Raw genomic sequence first — 19,304 nt, forward strand, 5'->3', positions numbered from 1 at the left:
AATAGTGTCACCACTTGCACACTCCATAATATCAAATGCTAATATTCATGGCTTTAGGATTGCTAATTCAAAGAATTAGAGGGATCCCTTGAAAATCCCTAATAAAGAATTAGATTGTCTTAATAGTGTCACCACTTGCACACTCCATAATATCAAATGCTAATTTAGTAAGTTGGATATATTATAGGTTCCAAGAGAAATTGTTTCAAGATTCAAAAATCACAATAGCAAGGGTTGATGGGCTTATAGGACAAATACATGCTAATAAAAATCTTGTGTGCAAGTTTTAAAGTAGAAGGTAAGATAAAGAATCTAAATATATGCGTTGACAATATGCTTCTTTAAAGATTGAGGAATGATTCTTGCAAGGGATTTAAACCATTTTTCTAGATGTAACAACTAATTTGATTGCTTATAAGCCATACAGGTTTAAAAGCCATCAGGCCTGCAGCCGTATGACTTGCTGCAGGCCATTGGTAACCCACGACATACGCCATGCAAACCGTCGCCGCACTCCTGCTCGTGTCGGCCTTGGGTACCCTTCTGGCTATCGCTGCTAACACCTACTACTCCCTTCAACCACCACCGCCTTCGCCTTTTCTGGTGCCCGCAAACCTTTTTTCGGTTGTTGGAATTGTTTTTTGCTAGCCGCGAAGTTTTTCCCAACGATATTTATGGGGACCAATTTTTTTTTTCCAGCAAATGCTTTTTTTTTTCAACAGGTTTTCTAGCGGAGTATTTTTTTCGGTAGGCAGGGAATATTCATATTCTGGGAATATTTCGCTGACATCAGCATGACGTCATGCCATCGTCAGGAGTACGAACAACTTGCATGGCCCATGAGACCCTCTTTGTGCCTTAAAAGAGGGTTTTTTTCTTTTTTTCTTTTGGCGTTAACTTGGGCATACGATATCGTTTTTTGGCAAACAAGATATCGTTGGAAAGCTGGTTTCGTCTACTTTCCAAATTAGTGGGTTTCATCACTTGGTTTTGCTGCTAGTACATTTTACAACCATTTGAAGTCAGAGGTGTTGTTTTTAGTCATGAACTCGTATCTTTTCATCAGTTTCTCCGTTTTTCATGATTCCAACGGCATTGGAATGGTGTTTAAGAGCTTTTCACAACCATCCATGCACTTTTTCCAGATTTTACTCGAGGTACATTTTATTCAGTTTCTTGTGTTTTCACACTCTGGTGAATTACTTGAACATATGAGCTCGTGGAAACTTCTAGTTTGCGTAGGATGACTCTTTTTTGGATGTTTTTCAAATATTTCCTGTCTTTTGTCTTCTTTGAGCATTGTATACATCATTTTGTAAGCATTTTTATTTTTGCAAACGCATTGAGATAAAGTGCCACTATGCTTTGCATGCGTGGGATCTTGCACATCTTGTGCCTTATTGTACTCACACTCCATTATAAAGTGCCATGGGCGGTTTGATGTTTGCCTTTGTTTGTCATCTACTTTTATCACGTGAGTGTTCTTTCCACGACATTAGCCTCATGATGTGTGTCAAGTGAGTGTTCCTTCCACGACACTAGCCTTTATATGTGTTTGTAATTTTTGCTGCACTCTTGATGTTCCTAGTTCTTCATCATGCAGTTTTTCTTGGCATTCAGTTTCAGTGTACTTGTCACCTCTCCCTTGTCAGCATTATGGGGGGGTTTCTCCCGTTGGTTGTTGGTTTTAATGCTTCCTAGGTTCGTTGGAGTGAGCTATGTATTTAGTATTTGTTCCTATGTACTAGGCGGATGCAGTGGCTGGTTACCTATGCATTTCGGTGAGATGGATCATTTACCATATAAAAAGTCTTTCATTCCTTTTTTTGGAGGCAACCTTCCATCTTCGATTGATCAACTCTTCAGACTTTGGTGTTTTTGCCATCTGTATCTTCGAGTTCAGTTGTTTGTCTTTGTTTGCCATCTGATTCGAGTACTGTTATTTGAGGGCACTCATGTAAATTACAGTCTTCTCTACTTGATCATTTTTTATTTCAGTGGAGATTTTTTCAGATTGACAGTTATTCTTTGACAGTGTTTGCAGCTTCATGCTTTAGTGGTGTTCTTCATGTTCATCCTTTGTTCCTTTTTTCTGGGACATTCTCTTGTTTGGAGGCTTCTTTAGTCTTTCACTTGTTTTTCTCTCCTGAGGAGAGAAATTTTTCCATGAGGTTTTCTCCTTTTCTCCAATTGTGAGAGATCTTTTGGACTTGGGTACCTCATCAGACCTAGTTGTCGGGACCCATTGTTATTTTCATATATTTTGTTTACATGCATTTTTTTAGTCTTTGGTTGCTTTTAGCTACTCCCTAAGTTCATCTTAAGGGGGGGTGTTAGAGTTATCATGTATTAGTTAATAATTATTTATTCAATTATTAGTCTATTATCCTCTACACTTAAGCTAAACCTAGGCACTTAATAATATTGTAGGTATTTAATAATAATACACATTATCCTTTTAGGGTTTCTTTAGGGTTGCGTAATCTTCTTTTATAAGGATTGTATTGTATTTCATTTTCATTCCCTCTCTGAATGATAATTTTTTTTTCAGAGCTATTATTGCCTTTTTGCTTCCATTCTTCTCTTGTGACAGGTATTTTGCTTGCAGGTGTTCTTGGGATATTTGAAGTTGTATTTCTCAACTTCTTCATATTTAATGTGATTTAAGTAATTTATTATGTTTTGTTTAAATTTTAGAGATAATGGGTTTTGAATTTTAAAGGATGAAGTTAAAGACATTTATTTGGAAGATAATATTGAGGTCATCCAATTATAAATATCTAATTCTAAATAATATCTTAATAATGTTATCCAATCTCTAGAATATAACCTGCCAACTTTAAATAATAATAAAATCATTTTTTAAATTATCCAATGAAAATATTTTTTTATTAGAATTTTAAATATTAAAATATATAATAAATTAAATAAGTAATCAACAATCTTTAAATGTTAGATTGTGAAAAGACAATAAAATTGAAAATAAAAAATATCTTTAAATTTTAAAAAATGAAATATACATGATAAACTAAATACCCTTTATTGAATCATACACTTTCATTAACTTCATATATAATTTTTTTTTGTAGTCAATAACATATATACATAGGTGTGCATGTATTCATATATGAATTGTTATTACTATATATGTCTAAACATATATAATTTTTTTTGTAATCAATTATATATATATATATATATATATATATATATATATATGAATTGTTATTACTATATATGTTTAAATATGTTTAGTTAGAGAAAGATAAAGCTAATTTTTCATTATCAAAATAAAAAATAATAATTTATTAAATAAATAGAAATAACACAAAAATTAATTATTTTAGATTATATTAAATAATTCATAAAAACAAATTAATATTAACTTATCTATTGATACATAAAACCAACATCATTAAGAAATAATTTACTTGTCTAAATAAAATTAACAAATATAAGATCTACTAAGTGCTTTGTAATCTTTGTTGTGTGTTATTTAGAATTAATGAGATCTCTTGTATAGTTTTAAGATTATATTCAATTAAAATTTAAAAAATGTTTGCAGTTGTGAAGTTAGTTAGGCCTTATCGATGTTGCATCTCCACTATTATTTTGCATGAGGAATTGAAATTAATTTTCATTGTCAACAAATTCCCCTTTCTTGGTTGGAGACAAACTGTAAGGGCACAAATGCCTATGTTGGCACATTAAATCTGCCTTTCATTTATACACACTTCGTAATTTAGAGGTAACTTTGAAATCTCTCTTTTCGTACTCTATTTAGTCTGACTTGAAGTATAAGAATACATTGAATATGGTAAAATTAATAAATATCTAGGTATTTGTGCAATAATAAATGGTGTACTTATGCATACAAATTATAATTTTTCAATAGAAAATTTAATTTCATACCCACACAAACCAATGATAATAAAGAAAAATGGAATTTTTATTTAAAATATAAATAAAATTTAAGCAGCGTTAAGGGGCTTAGTTGGGTTCAAACCAACCAAGAATGGGAGAGATCGTTGGAGGGATGGTGGAAAGCGAATTTTGACGGGGCTTCTAAAGGCAACCTGGGACCTTTAGGGGAAGGGGTTATTGTGAGGAATTGGAAGGGTGAAACTATGGCTATTGGTGCTCAGAGGTTGGTGGACGGTTCAAATAATTTGGCTGAAGCGACAACAACGCTGTTAGCTGTTAGCCATTAGGATGTGTAAGATGTTAGGCGCTAGAAAAGTGCATTTAGAGAGAGATTCTCTAATTATCATTTTGGCATTAATGAAGAAAGGAATTGAGACATGACATTTACAAGGTTGGATCCAGAACACCCTCGAAGAGATGAATTATTTTGAGGATTTCCAATTAAGCCATGTTAAATGTACTGGCAATGTTGAGGCAAATATTCTTTCCAAGTGGGCTCTCACATTTAATGCAGTGGGTGATTTTAGATGGGAAGATTTTCGAAATGTCTTCTTTGAGGGGGAGTAGGTGGTGTGCATTAATGTCATAGTGGGACTGAGTGTACGATGTCAAAAGAATGTGAGATAAGGGCGACGTTTTTATTTGGTGTGGTGACTTGTTAATGATGTTTTTTTAGTTTTACGAGTTGGCATTTATTTCATTCCCTTCCTTCTTGAGGCCTCATTGAGAAGATAACCGGAGTTGCAACAGAGCTCTGAGAAGTTTACAGATATTAATTTGAGAGGTGGTGAAGTGGGAAGTGGGGTGAACATGGAGGCCAACTTCACTCTTTGAAGCAGGAGATGAGTTTACTCTTTCTTCAAGGAGATCACCATGGGTTAGTTGCAAAAGGTGTCCAAATCTTTAGATGAATTGTTAGCCCAAAGTGTGGCAATTGTGGTCGGGGGGCTTTCAGTCAACTCAAATTCATGTTTAAAACAAAAATGGATGTTTTCTCCCTTATCATGGCCTGGGTTATGGAGCTGAGAGAAGACACAACTACAATAAAGAAGGTGATGCAGACAATCGTCCATGAAGATTTTCTGGTAGGGATGGACTCATTTCTGGAATGGGCGGTGTCGGGTGTGGTGTTCGATGCTCGTGAGGGATTGGAGGTTGAAGAGAATGGTGGCAATGCAGGTTTATTCCCCTTTCTTCGGTGGGCAAGAGGAATGTGTAAATTTCATCACAGGTAGGAGGCTAGAAGGGGATGAGATGCTTTGAAGCTATTTGCAAAAATTAAAGTGCTGGAGGTTTTCATTACATAGGCCAAAGGCAGAGGCCGAGCATGGGCAGAGATGGGTGCTGCGTCCTAGACCAACGAGGGCGATGGAGAACAGAGAGGCTAGGGTGGTGAGAAACAACTGTCGACAGAAAGTCCAGTGAGTTGGTGCTTTCTGTTTTTTGGTGATGACGTGTCCTTTTTGGATTGGCGTTTTATTAGACTTGTTTTAGCCAGTTTTTGATGTAATTGGGCAGGTTGGTGGGGTAGTCTTATACTGGCATTTTTGGTAGGGTTGGTATAGGGTTGACAATTTTGCCTTTTTTTGGTTCAGATACTTGTTAGACATGTTATGCGAACTTTATTTTTTAAGATCAATTAAACATAAATTATTACCGAGCAAAAAAAATAAAATAAAATTTAAGCTATAGAATTTTTGTTGGAAAGTTATAATTCTATATAATCATTGGTTAAACTAATTAAAAGAAAAAATTCAATGAATGCAATAGTATCCTACCTTGGTAGGAATTAAAAGTCAATGAGGCACAAGCAACATGTATAAGAGCAAGAGAAGTGAAGACTTGTACAAACATGTCAATAATATGACTTGTTAATGGATGTTTTGGCAATAAAATGGTCTCTCTCTAAGGTCTATATCATTAGGTCATCGCAATGCAAGATAATTTAGTAATGGTTGCAAATTGTTCCAACTCATGAGTTTTTGTGTTGGTTTTCTTTTTGTTCAATTAATTTGCTCCACCAAAAAATAACATATCAATATTTTAGATATCATGTTCTTTCACAAGTTAATTCAAAATATTCATTGAATTCAATTTTACTAAAATTTGTAAATTAGTAATAAAAATGGCTTCAAAATATAAACATTTTAATTATATAGTATCAATTGTAAGTTTTTAATTCTAAAATTAATTTTCTTCTAAGTAGATGCGTAATTTTTTTTATAAAAGATATAAAAGAGAAAAAACGAGTTTGTTTTGTGATGAATCAAATTTTAACCATATGAAATTGATAAAACCTTAGGTAATCAAAATTGCTTGACTAGTATTTCACATAATTATGAACACAAAGTAGTGAAAATGTCTTAAGGGGTTTGTAACAAAGAAAGAAAGATTAATACATTTTTTCTATTCAATACTCATATCTTACACAACCTTTTGAGAGTTGTTTACTATTCATTCAAGATTAAATAAATGTAAAAATTTCATCACTCTCAAATGAGTTGTAGAATTTAATATATGATAGAATAATCTAGTTTTGAGAATTTAAAAAATAAAAGGGAAATAAAACGTAAATTTAAAATTATATTACAAAGGAAGGGTTTCTAGCTTTTGTAAATTTTTTTTAAGGCTTATTCATATAGAAATGTTTCAAAATTTAGTGTGTTTATCTCAACGAACTAGCTGAAATATTAAATTTCAATTTTACATCAATAGTTATGATATGTTTGATCTCAATTCCAATTCAACATGCATTTGATATTTGCAACTCTTTTTTAATCTTAATGCATCTAGCTTAGTGGCACGTTTTTGAATGTCATTATTTTCATCATAACCTTTTGAATAACTTTATAGATAAAATGATTTAGATAGTTAATGTTTAGACATGTTGCTTTCTCACTCTCCTGCTTGTAGCTTGCCCATTTTAGGTACAAACATTGTTGTTGCGTCCTTAGCCTTTGATGGACCTAATATTGTTGTGACGTCCTTTGCTTGTGACAAGTTTCTTGTTCTTCCCAAGGTTTCATTGGTCACCCATGTCACCTTGGTAGACGATGGCCATTAATTTTGGGTGTGGGTTCCTTCTTTTAACCTTGGTCATGTCTCAAAGGTTTCTACACTTGTGCTTAGGGTTGATTGTAGTCATGCTTTTGGTGTCACGAATATCAGTTTTGCCCCTCCTTTAGTGCTTGCATCTACTGTTGGTGATGGTACCTTTGTGTAGGTGGTTAGGTTTGGTCTTGCTTGCCCTTTGTTGATGAAGTCTTAAAAATCTCATTCTCTCCTTTGTGCGAAATCATCATTCGTTGTGGTTTATGTTGTGGATGTGTTGGAAAATGAAGTTTTCTACTAGTGTAGAGGCCTAATGTGTAGATTCTTTAAACTTTGATCTTTTTTTTTTCAATTTTCACAATTAGGTGTTGGATTCTTCAAGGCCCCTTGTGGTTGGTAAGATTGAACTCTTCCCTTGGGATAAACTTTATTTTATTTTATTTCTCCCTTTATCTCTTCCAAGGATAGAAACTTGATGTTGGGTAAGTTGTGGTTTTGGGGAAAGCACTCTCTTGATTAAATCCTGGGCAACTTCTTTTAACCCCCTTATTGAACGACTCAATGTGTATCTGATGTGGTTTAGGCTTCTGAATCTTCACCTCTAGATTTGGGAAGATTATTGTTACACGACAATTGACAACTCTATTGGTTGCTTCTGGAAGATTGATGTTTCCACTTCCTACATGGGGTACTTCACTTTTTTCTCATATTTTGGCATACATTGACATCTCCAAGCCTCTTTATGGGGATGTGGTTTTGATGGTTGGGGATATGACTTGGACTTAATAACTTGATTATGATGGCCTCCCTTTTAGATGTCAATGTTGCTTCTCAATTGGTCACTTGGCTATGAATTGTTCTCTCATTTATTGCAAAGGCACTACTACTCGGTTGAAGAACGCTAATGGAGATCACTTGACTATCCATGCTCCTAATTCTTCATTGGATAACACCTCTCAAAATGATGACAAGTCCTTAGCTTTTGGTGCAACCCTATAATGCCCTGTGGACATTATTGGGGAACTTCTTACCCCATGCTCATAACCGAATTTTCTTGTAGCTTCAACTTAGCTCCAAATTTCTCATGTGGTGGAAGGTTGATTTTTTGCTTCACGATTATTGCTCCCTCTTCACATGTTGACAGGTCCTTTGTGGGGGTTTCTCTTCATGCTTCCCTTGTAATGAGAATTTGAATGACAACAATATTTGGATTGTTATTACAAGGAAGATTTAGGTCTTTCTAATTAATTTATCCATGCCCATACACTATTATGGGTGAAAGGTCAACTTGCTCTAGACTTGGATTATCTAAGCAAGACTTTAGTGGTCCTAGCTCTCATTCGTTTGTAGTATTGTTTGACAACTTGGTTGCAAGTATTCCTCTTTCTCTTAGTAGTGTTTCTTCTCTACTATTTATCTCTTGCTTGGGCTTGCCTCATCCAATGTTATGGTGGGACCCTTGTTTTTTGCTTTTTTTTAATCTATTTCTTACTTTTGTTCAGTGGCCTGGATCCTTTGAACAAAAATAAGAAATATATATATATAAAACAAAGTTTGTTGGCATTTAAAAATTAAATTTTAACTTAAAAAAGAGAGTCGACTCAGAACAAAAAGAGCAAGAGTGCTATTGGCATGAATACCCAAGAGGACAAGAAGAACACAAAGGAAACTGGAAAAGATGGCAGTGAAATGGATACAAATGAGTCTGGAGGCGAGGAAATTTGGAATGATGAGGATGTGGGAGCCGAGGAAGATGAAGCTGAGGACATGTCAGACCAAGATAGCCCAACTCATAGTGCTATCCTTGGCAATGTCAACAGCCAGTCTATGGTGGAGAAGGATGATAAGGTTAATGAGGAAAAAGAGACAGATTTTGAGAGGGAGAAGAATAAGAAACCTGAGAAGGAAACGACTAAGGATAGTCTGAGTAAGGATAAGGAGGGTGCTGGAGAAGGGTTATTCCTGGATAACCTCAAAAACCTTACCGAGGCTAGACTGGGTTTCGATAGGTGGACTTATGAATTTTTGAAGAATATGGAAAAAAATGGTAAGCAGACGGTTGAGAAAAGGAAGGAAGATGATATGAACTAGAAGCAATGGAAGCAGGATATGGAGGAAAAAGCAAGGAAAATGGAAGCTCAGATTTACAATTTGGAAAAAGGTAAAGCAACAATGAAAAACCTGTTGGGAATGATCCCGAACATCTTGACCGCTGTTACAAAGAACCTAGAGGAAATCTCTAGGGTCCTTGAATCTCCAGTTCTTCCAAACCGGTGGTGGACCTCGACATTGATGAAGATGCTATCGAGACTGGGATAAGGGAGTCTACTCCTGGTGGAGCGATAAAGAGAACTAGGGTGAGCTTGAAGAAAGCAGTTGTGGCGTCTATTAAGGAAATCCCTAATCTTAGGGATAATATCAAAGAACTGAATGGGATTAGCAGTAACTTGGCTAATGCCCTGAAAAACATAAATTAGTTCCTTTTCTGTGCTTTGTCTGGTTTGGCCGGCTATTGCTGGTTTTTCCTTTGTATGTTCCTTTTGGTTTCTTAATGCTTTTCTCTCATAAGGATCTTTTGTAAAAGGGTTCCGAGGCCCCTTCAAAACCCGTTTTTACCTTTATCAAAAACAAAATATTTAGCTAATCATACGTTTTTTTGCATTTTCAATTTCAAATATTTTTTTTCTTTTTTTTCCCCATAACGCTCTCCTATAAATATTCTTGTAGTTTATCAAGAGTTTCCTTCACCAAATCAAATTTGGTCCATGTGAATAACATAAGTGTTTCCTTTGAGACAATGGCACTTGTAATTTACTTGTGAAGTTTGTTGAGTCTTGGAAGTTGTCCATGTGTGTCAAATAAAAATTTCAGCTTGATTGGCTTGTTGATAATCTTTTAAGTCGTATTTTTCTTTATCAAATATGATAGTTGCTAACTAGTAGTGCCAAGGTATTTAATATTGAAAGTTTTTCCATTCCTCCTTTCAAAAAGTGGATTCTCCTTTTGGTTGCTTTACACAACTCAAGTGGGAGTTTAGGATTATGAGTTTCAATTATTCTAATTGAAACCAATATTGAGATTTCTATTTGTCATTCGAAATTCTAACTAATTGAATTTATCATGCAACTCTACAAGGGAATTTAAATTATCACTAATTTTATGATATACTTTCATTGTCTCCTTGATAATCCCCTAAACTTGTTATAAAAGTGAGTCTCTCCAAGATATACTTGTTTTTAAAACACCCATTTCACCATTCCGAGTAATCTCTTATAAAAAAACAATTAAACACAAATAGGAGAGTTAGATTATATGCAACTAAGTATATGAGACCATCAAGATACTAAATAAATGTTGGTTTTGACTCAAGTTTTTGGTTGTTCCTTTGTTTTTTCATCCTTATTCATTCGATTCAATAGTACAAAGACATCTATCTATACATTTTCTCTTATGCCTCTCTTGTTTGATGCTTGAGATTTACATTTGCTATTTGCAATTAGTCATTTGCATGTCCCTTTCTCTATCACAAAGGCAAGTGACATCTCTACAATTTTGACTTATTGAGCATCTTTGGTAATTGAGGGCAACACTCTTTCATTTTTTGAGTGTGGAGGTGCTTTGAATAATGCACAAATGGTAAGTAACCATATTGGTATTTTTATTCCTATTGCAGTTATTTGTTGAGCTACCTCCGTTTAGATAGTTATATTATCAGTTCTTTGAGGTGGAGTTAGGATAAGAACTTGAAGGATTGGAGATGTCCTCGATGGAACAAATTCTTGTGAAGAAGGGAATACATGGGGATAGAGAGTATTTATTTTGGTGGGATCCTCTCTAGAGACTAAGCCTTCTCGTCATGCTTTAGAGTCTTGGAAGTTGCCTATGTGTGTCAAATAATTTTTTTAGTCTGATTGGCTTGTTGATAATCTTTTTAGGTCATATTTTGCTTGAGAAAATATGATAGTTGTTGAGTACTAGTGTCAATGAAAGATTTTTCATGTCTTATTGAGTAGTATTGTCCACTGTGGGAATTTCTATCCCTTAGTGTGAGATTTTCCTTGGGCATCCAACCTAAAGAGTTGCACTAAAATTTCAATGCCAAAGATATATTTTTTAAATTGTAATTTTTTTTTGAAACAATCTAAGGTATGATCTCCATCAAGTTTTACACATATTTCAATGTCAAGTCAAAAAAGTAACATGATAACATTAAGCTCACTCTTAGCTTTCTAACCATGTAATTTTATCGACATTTCAATTATATTAAGGTTTTGATCTTTAATTTCCTATGACAATGTCTCCATTATTTTTTGTCAAAAACCTATTTACAATGTTTAATATAATTTTTTACTTGTTCATCAAAATTTCAAAGAGACTACATTTAAAAAACAAACTCCAGTCTACACATTATATGATGTTTTTTTATTAGTTTCCAAAAATATTACGTGGAGCACACTCATTTTTTGTTTTTGAGTATGTGTCCACTTTGAAAATGAGTAAATAATCATATACTCAACAAAAAACTAGTAAAAAATTTGGGTATAAGCTACATGGTGTTAGCTAATTTCTATCCGCATTCATTTTTGAAATAATAAAAAGTTAACATTGTAGGGAGGCCATAGTAGATGCTATGTTATGTTTTTCAGAAAAAATAGGATCAATTTTTGTAGCACCCTTATTTGAAGCCCTTAATCTCCACCATTTATAAAAAAAGAAGTTTAGAAAGTAGATTTAGAGCACTATGACTCTTGTTGTTGTTGCATCTTCAAATTTTGGGCATAACTATCTTCAATTTCTTGTCCAGGGTCGGCCTTTCTTTATTTAAGAGAAAAGTGACCACTTAAGACCCCCTTTTGGTTCCCCTATTTCCCTACACATACCCTTATCTTGATTTCCTTTCAATACCCAAATATCTCCTTGAAGATCTTATCAAATAATTTCTTACCAAACGACTTCTTGATTTGTTCTTATGAGATTCAAAGGTTTTCATTTTCCTCTAAGTCAATTAAATTAGTCAACCTAATTATCATTGCATAATTTCTTATCATTTCTAATCATAATGGGTCAACCCACAATAAAACCTCCTTAGATAGAACCCCTTTAGTTTTAAATCATACATGCAACGAGTCTCCTTTGTACTTATCAAAATGTTGACAAAAAATCACTTTTGCTTTACCTTTTGGAGGATCAAATGAATTCACTTAGAATTTATGTTTTTTTAAAGTATATAACCCTTATTATAAGCTTTCAAAAAATTGATATTTTGAATATATTTAATTTGGTTGTTATATTTTTGCCATTTCTTGTGAATGTAGGTTTTTCACTAAACATTAAGGTCTTTGTTTCACACATAGGGAAAGATAGGAAAATAGAGAAAAAATTCTAAAAAATATCTTTTCCCTAGGTGTTGATATCCTCATTTCAACGAAAAAAGAAGAATTGAAATTCAATTGTATACAAAAAAAAATTATGCGATGCGACATACATCTCTATCCAAATTATAATTTTATTATAACTTTGAATAATAATTAAAAAATAAATACAACAAAAAAATATATAAAAAAATATCCATGCACTATATATTAATGTGTCAAAACTATAGTTTGAAAATTAGAATTTTATCCTTTCTATAAAAAAAAGCTATGCATTACAACACAAACATCACTTTTTGAAAATGCTATTTACTATACAATACAAGTTAATACAAAGTTACATTAAAAGATTCAAAAATTATTTCTATTTTTAAAAATTGAATCTACACAAAATCTGACAAATCATTGGATTGCATCATCTTTGAATTCTTAATGGTTTAACTGCTACAGTTGTCAAAAGTTGAAGATCCAATGAAAAATATTTATTTCATTATCATGATTTAGCCAAACAATGAGACTCATTGCACAATTTTCTACATTCGAACGAAACTATAATGATAGAGGAAGTTTTCCATCTCTCTCATAGACAAATATGAAAGAAGACTTGGTCGTGGATCTCTTTGAAATCCACATAAATTATTGAAATCCACTAGCAAATCTCATAAATGATTTATGACATTATTTTAGGAGAAAGTTGGATAATAGTTGTAGACGTCTAAAAATTAATTAAATTAATATTTAGTTAATTTAAGCCTTTCCACATATTTAATTAATTGTGTTGACCCTTCTCTTCTTAAGGTTAATTAAATTCAATTAAATTAATCTTATCACTATAGTCCAATAATTAATTTATCAATAAATTAATTATTTGCCTATTCTTCTAAAGTGTTTTCAATCATTATTTCTTCTAAACCTCTATTAATTAATTAATTTTAATTAACTAAGCTAATTAGGTGATTCCTACAAATCACCTTTTCTAATCTTGTCATCTAGCCTAATTAATCACTCCCTAATCTTGCTTATCATTATTCTCTAAATTAATATTCCTCCACTCATTCTCTCTCCTCATGTCACATCCTCCTAACTTTCCCACTTGCATTCTAACCCTCATTAACCCACCTAATCACTCCTAATCATTTACACATCCCTAATCACCTTGATTAGGGATATGTCAACTCTTTTCCATAAATGGCTTTCCCATCTCACCCTTCAAACCTTAAATGCACCAACTTTGGTCATTTCAAGGAATTTCAAATCCCTTGAGTCCCCCCATGTCTCCTCTTCCCAAGGAATTTTTAACTCCTTTATCCCTTTATTCTTCCCACACAATCTCTTATTTAGGAAATTTTAATTCCTTTGTCCTCTCCCAAAGAAATTTCAATTCCTTTTTATTCTTCCAATGTACTTGGGAACTCTTCCCCATGTACTTGAGGAGAGTGGAGACAAGAAATGCCTTTATGACAAATCTCTTGAATCCCACACCTTGTCCTCTCAATCCTCTCCCACTTTCTTTCAATCTTAGCCCTTCATTCCAAATCAATCTTGGCCCTCCATTTTGGCCCCCTCCAATCTATAAATTGGAGTCTCCTCCCTTCACAATTCATCCACAATTTGAGTAATCTTATGCTATTATTTTAAGCTTAGAAATCATCCATTTCACCCTCATAATGCCCAATTCATGCAACACATAGCCAAATCCATCCATCATAATAATCTTCTTAGTCAATCCCTTGTTGTGTAGTGGAGAGCAATCCACAAATCATCTTTGAAGAGCAAAGCAAATCAAGTGGAGTTAGGGCGCATTCTCCACTTCATCCCACTCAATCAGAGGAAGAAGCAAAAGGTTTAAGGTATATTGGCGAATTTGTATGTTTTTGAATGTTTTTACATGATGTATGCAACTAACCATTAGCCTAGATTTTGGGCATTTTCATTTTGGTACACTCAGTGGGACCCCAAGTCCTTGTCATTTAACATTTTTGTGTTTTTAAAAAAATTATCTCACAGAATAGTGCATTGACGTTGCGGTCTGCAATTCAACATCTCTGTCTCAACTTTGGCACCTTTGCATACCTAGATCAACATCTGCGTTTGAATTTATTTCCTGCCTAATACTTTTCTGAGTAGGATATGAGAATTGGCGTCTCCGATAACAGAACGACGTCTGTGTTGCTGTTTCAACGTCTCCGTAACCTAGAATGGCGTCTCCATTGCTAACTGTTTTGTCTGTATTTTTTATGTTTTCAATTTAACAGTCTATTATAAAAAAAGAAAAAGTTTCATTTATAAAATTAAAAAATCACAAAACAACATTTGACTTGTTTCAGTTTCACTACACTTAGATAGTATTAGGGTCTCTTGTATTGAAAATCTGTTCATTTTTAGTCTGTTAGTTAACTTTTTTTTTTTGGGCATTGCGCTTTGGCGTTTGCACAAATGTTAGCATCTACGCTGCAGATCAACGTCTTCGCCCCTTAGCTTTCCCGTCTTGTGACAAAATTTGAATTTTTGAAAATTTGAAGCTAACCGTGTTAGTGAAAAACTTGAATTGGCGTCTTTGCTGGTTATATCGACGTCTCCTCTTTGGTATAATTCCTACGTAAATTTTGAATTTAGATTTTAATTTTCTGGCATATTAATTCTATTTTTGCACAGCGCCCTGAATCAGCGTCTGCACCTACACTTTAGCGTCCCTGCTATAAGTGCACTTTTTTATGTGCTAATAATATAGTCCGGGGTTTTGTATCTTTCTTGTGTGTCCAAGACATAGAAAATTAGACTAATCATTTTTTGCAAGACGTTTGTCGAAGGATTTCAATTTTTGCCACTAGCTTAGATTTCTTTCTTGCATTTTTAGATTAGAAAACACATTTCTTGCGGTTAAAAATAATGTTTGTCTTCCATGCTTGGTGTGCTTGCACTTGTGTAGGGTGGACCCACTTTTACACTGAGTATCTCCTCCCCTCACCTTTGTGGACCTTAGGTGTATGAGAAAGTTGATTAACAACACCCAAATTTTTATTTTTGAGTAGAGAAGCGCCTCTTGGGGGCCTCAACATCCCAAGGGAGTGTTTCAAAATTGAGGTACATTGGGGATATCGTCTCTCTCGACATGATCTTGAGTGGTGTTTTTCAAGCTGCCATATAAATCTGCTAGTGAGGCGACTAGAATGTTGAGTGAATTCAACATATGTGGAGGCCTTCTCTATATTGGTAAGATCAATTAAAGCCTTAAGTGACTCACTTTGAGAATTTGTCATTAGACTGGGATCCTTTGGAACATTACTAGACACCTTGTTGTAGTTGCCAAAATCCCATTTGCTTGTTGATGCAGGAGGTTGGACCTCCAAAGCGACCTTGCATGTATCATTCAGAGTAGAGATAGATGTCCCTCAGTTCATAAGATGTCTGAATCTTTGGGGTAAGAGATTCTGGTATGCTCGAGAAGTGAGTGTTGTGGAGGGGAACCAATGCTACCAGATCTCTATCTATCTACTCTATCTAGGTATACAGGAGAAATCCAGGTGGGGATCAACAAGTAGTATCCACTTTTCAACCTAGGTTGTATGTATTTTGTGTGTCTTAATTGTGCATACCAGTAAATTTTGTAACGTCGGGCTAATCTATGCCCTCCTCATCTTATGCTTATTTCAAACGTTCCCTTAGCCAATGTGTTTGTCATTGTCTAATATTTCTTTCCAAGAGTAGAGATAAAATCTAAAATTTTCCAAATTGACCAAAAATTTAACCAAAATTTTCCAAATTTCCATCTAAAATTGTCAAATTTGAGCTTCAGCATCTCTACCTCTATTTTGGTGTCTCCGCCATTGAGGATCGACATCTTATTTATGAGGATCAACGTCTCTGATTCTATTTCAGCATCTCTGCCCCAGTAAAAAATTTAACCAATTTCACTCATGCACCATAAGCCCAAGTCTCTCAAACATCCTAAGAAGTCCATTTACCGCCAAGTCAAGAAGAAGAAGCCAAGTTATAAATAAATCCTCAAGCGTCGTAAGTTCTTGTACACCAACAACAAACTCTTGTTAAAACATTTTCCACGATTACCTTCATGGTTACAACAATGAGTTTGATGAGGAAACTTTGAGAACTTGTGTTTTCCATCAAAGATCAAGATTGCCCCAATCCCTTAATAGGAATGGTCACATCCCATTGTCCAATTTGCCTCTCCCAGAAATCACTTATTGAGTCATTTCCCATCTAAGGTAGCCTTCATTCCATCTCTTTTCTTCAATCCGCCCTCTTCCATACTAATTACCAATTTCATCTTTAAGGACTTAGCACATCAATCAACAACCTTAACCCAATTTCAATCAAATCAATCAAATTAATCAACCCCCAATCCAAGGTCAACACTTTGTAAAGTTAGACTTAAACCTTTTATCATATGTCAAATCCCCAATTAGCCTTGTGCTTGAGAAAGAATCTATCTCAAGTATTTGTTTAATCAGTCCTAATCATTTGGGTTGATCAAAAACCCAATCCCTTTCCCTATTTTGTTTAGGAATGAAGTCTATCCTAAGTAGAAGAAGGCTTGATCCAATTCTAATCCATGGTCTGAGTTTAGCCTACCTTGGTTGTTACCTCACTTCGTGGCCTGCATAATTGACCCCTACACCTCATCTATGTCCTAATCCAAGGACTAAGATATCATCCAATCCAATCAACTTTGATCAAATCCAAATCAAATCAAATCCAAATTTGCTAAGTCCTTCCCATCACTTTTCCTACCAAGTCCACAATCCATTTCAATCCATTCTTATCATTTTTGTCCTTTTCATTCTTGATGTTAGCTATGTATGGTCTTGACTCACTCTCAAAAAGATAATATGGCCGCCAAAGGCAATGAGATGCTTGAATCTATTCATCTTGTCAATCATTATCCCCAACAAGAAGAACAATTCATTGACCAACCTGAGCACTCCCCACATCTGAAAACTTTCATGGATGATCCTTACAATCAAGAAATGATAGAAAAATTCTTTAAGGTTGATCCCAATGGGCTTGTGGCTAAGCTTATTAGTCAAGGGGTACGACTACCCCCTAAATTTGATTGATCAGTCCTTGACACGCTTGCAAAAGGTGACCTTGTAAACCGACCTACCCTCAATACCTCCTAGGTCATCGAAAAATATTCACAAATTGGCTAACTACATCAATGATAGCTTACCTCCCGTTAACATCATTAATGCATCCCAGCCTCAAATCACTTTGCAACCTCATGTTCATCCTATCAATACATCAGTGGTTGTATGTCGTTTGTGTCCACACAAATCCTTGGGTCCAATTTAGGTCACTACACCCCTAATGTCCAAAATCAACAATCTGACCTCATGAAGGAAATCCGGGACATGAAGGATCTTATAAAAAACTTTAAGGATGGGACACATAAGAAACCATATACACTTGAGGAAATTTGTCCTATGATCCTTCTCTTTCAGTAGCTCCATACCCCCTGGTTTTGAAATGCTTAAGTTCAAAAAATACAAAGGCAGAGGAGATCCTAGAGACCACGCCCGAGAATTATACATAGCCTATCAAGAGATCTCCTATAGTGATGTCAACTTACATCAACTTTTTCCCAAGAGTCTTAGTGGACATGCCATCACTTGGTTTTTGGCCTTGCCTCATTGCTCCATCAAATGTTTCCTAGACCTTGTAGAAAAGTTTGTGTCCCATTATGAACATGACATTGAAAATGATGCCTCTATGATGGACGTATGCAACACAAATCAGAGGCTTGGAGAGACCTTCACCAACTTCTTGTAAAGATGGAAACACCTCATTAAGAAATTCCCTTGAGACATACCAGAGTCTTACCAAATTGAGTTGTTCCTATGCAATCTAGTGTTGAAAAATATCTCGTCAATTGACTTGTTAGTGTCTCAATTCCTTTGAACAAGTTACCAAGAAGGGTATCACATTAGAACGAGTCCTCCTAGAAGAAGGTACTCTCAAACCTTATCAGAAAAATTTGAAAGACCCTTCTTCGTCAAATGACAAGCCTAAGTTTTGGTCAAAAAATTAAAATATTTTCAATGACGGAGTCACGACCAACTCCAAGCATGTCCAAACTATGACCATCCCTACCAGAAATAACACCACAAATAATAAATTCAACAACCAATCTTATTCCCACAATCAATCCCAACCCCACAATAATGTCTCCATGAAATTTTGTCCTCCCTGTTCTAACAATCAATTCCAACGCGAGTACACCCCACTCGCCGAACTTATAGAGGTCATCTTCCAAAAGTCTATCAAGGATAGAGTTGTTGTCTTTCCAATGACTCATCCTTTTGATGCAAATCAACCAAAACCTAGATGGTACAATGAGAATGATTATTGTGATTACCATCCTCTCTAAGGTCATGATACATGCAAGTGTATGAAACTCAAGAATTATATCCAAGACTTGATTGAAAAAGGTGATGTTGAGGTTGCAATTGCTAAACCTGGTAATTCAAATGATAAACTTAAAATGTATTAGGACCTCTTCCCTAAACATGATAAGGATAAAAGCTCATCATCTCACGAAGTCCATTACGATTACACCAACCACATTACTGACTTTGACTCCTCAGTAGGCCACACAAAGACCACTGACACTCATGTCAACACTATTACAATCCAAGGAGCTGACCCCTCAACCATTCCTCATAGACCTAGGGTAACTATTCAAGGTGCCCCTCCCCTATAGTCATCAAATATGCCTTCCCAAGCTAAGATAGTCATTCAAGGTGCTTCACCTTCCACATCACATTCCTAGAATGATTGTAACGTCACCACCCATAGTGATAAACCATTCAGGGAGCTCCTCCTCCTCCACAAGCCTCCATGTCATCTACCCACCATTATGATATCCTTGATCATCTTGGTAAGATGCCTACACAAATCTCTATCCTTGAACTCCTCAATACTTCACTTGCTCATAAA

Source organism: Cryptomeria japonica, chromosome 4, assembly GCF_030272615.1.
Source record: "Cryptomeria japonica chromosome 4, Sugi_1.0, whole genome shotgun sequence".
NCBI classification, from domain to species: domain Eukaryota; kingdom Viridiplantae; phylum Streptophyta; class Pinopsida; order Cupressales; family Cupressaceae; genus Cryptomeria; species Cryptomeria japonica.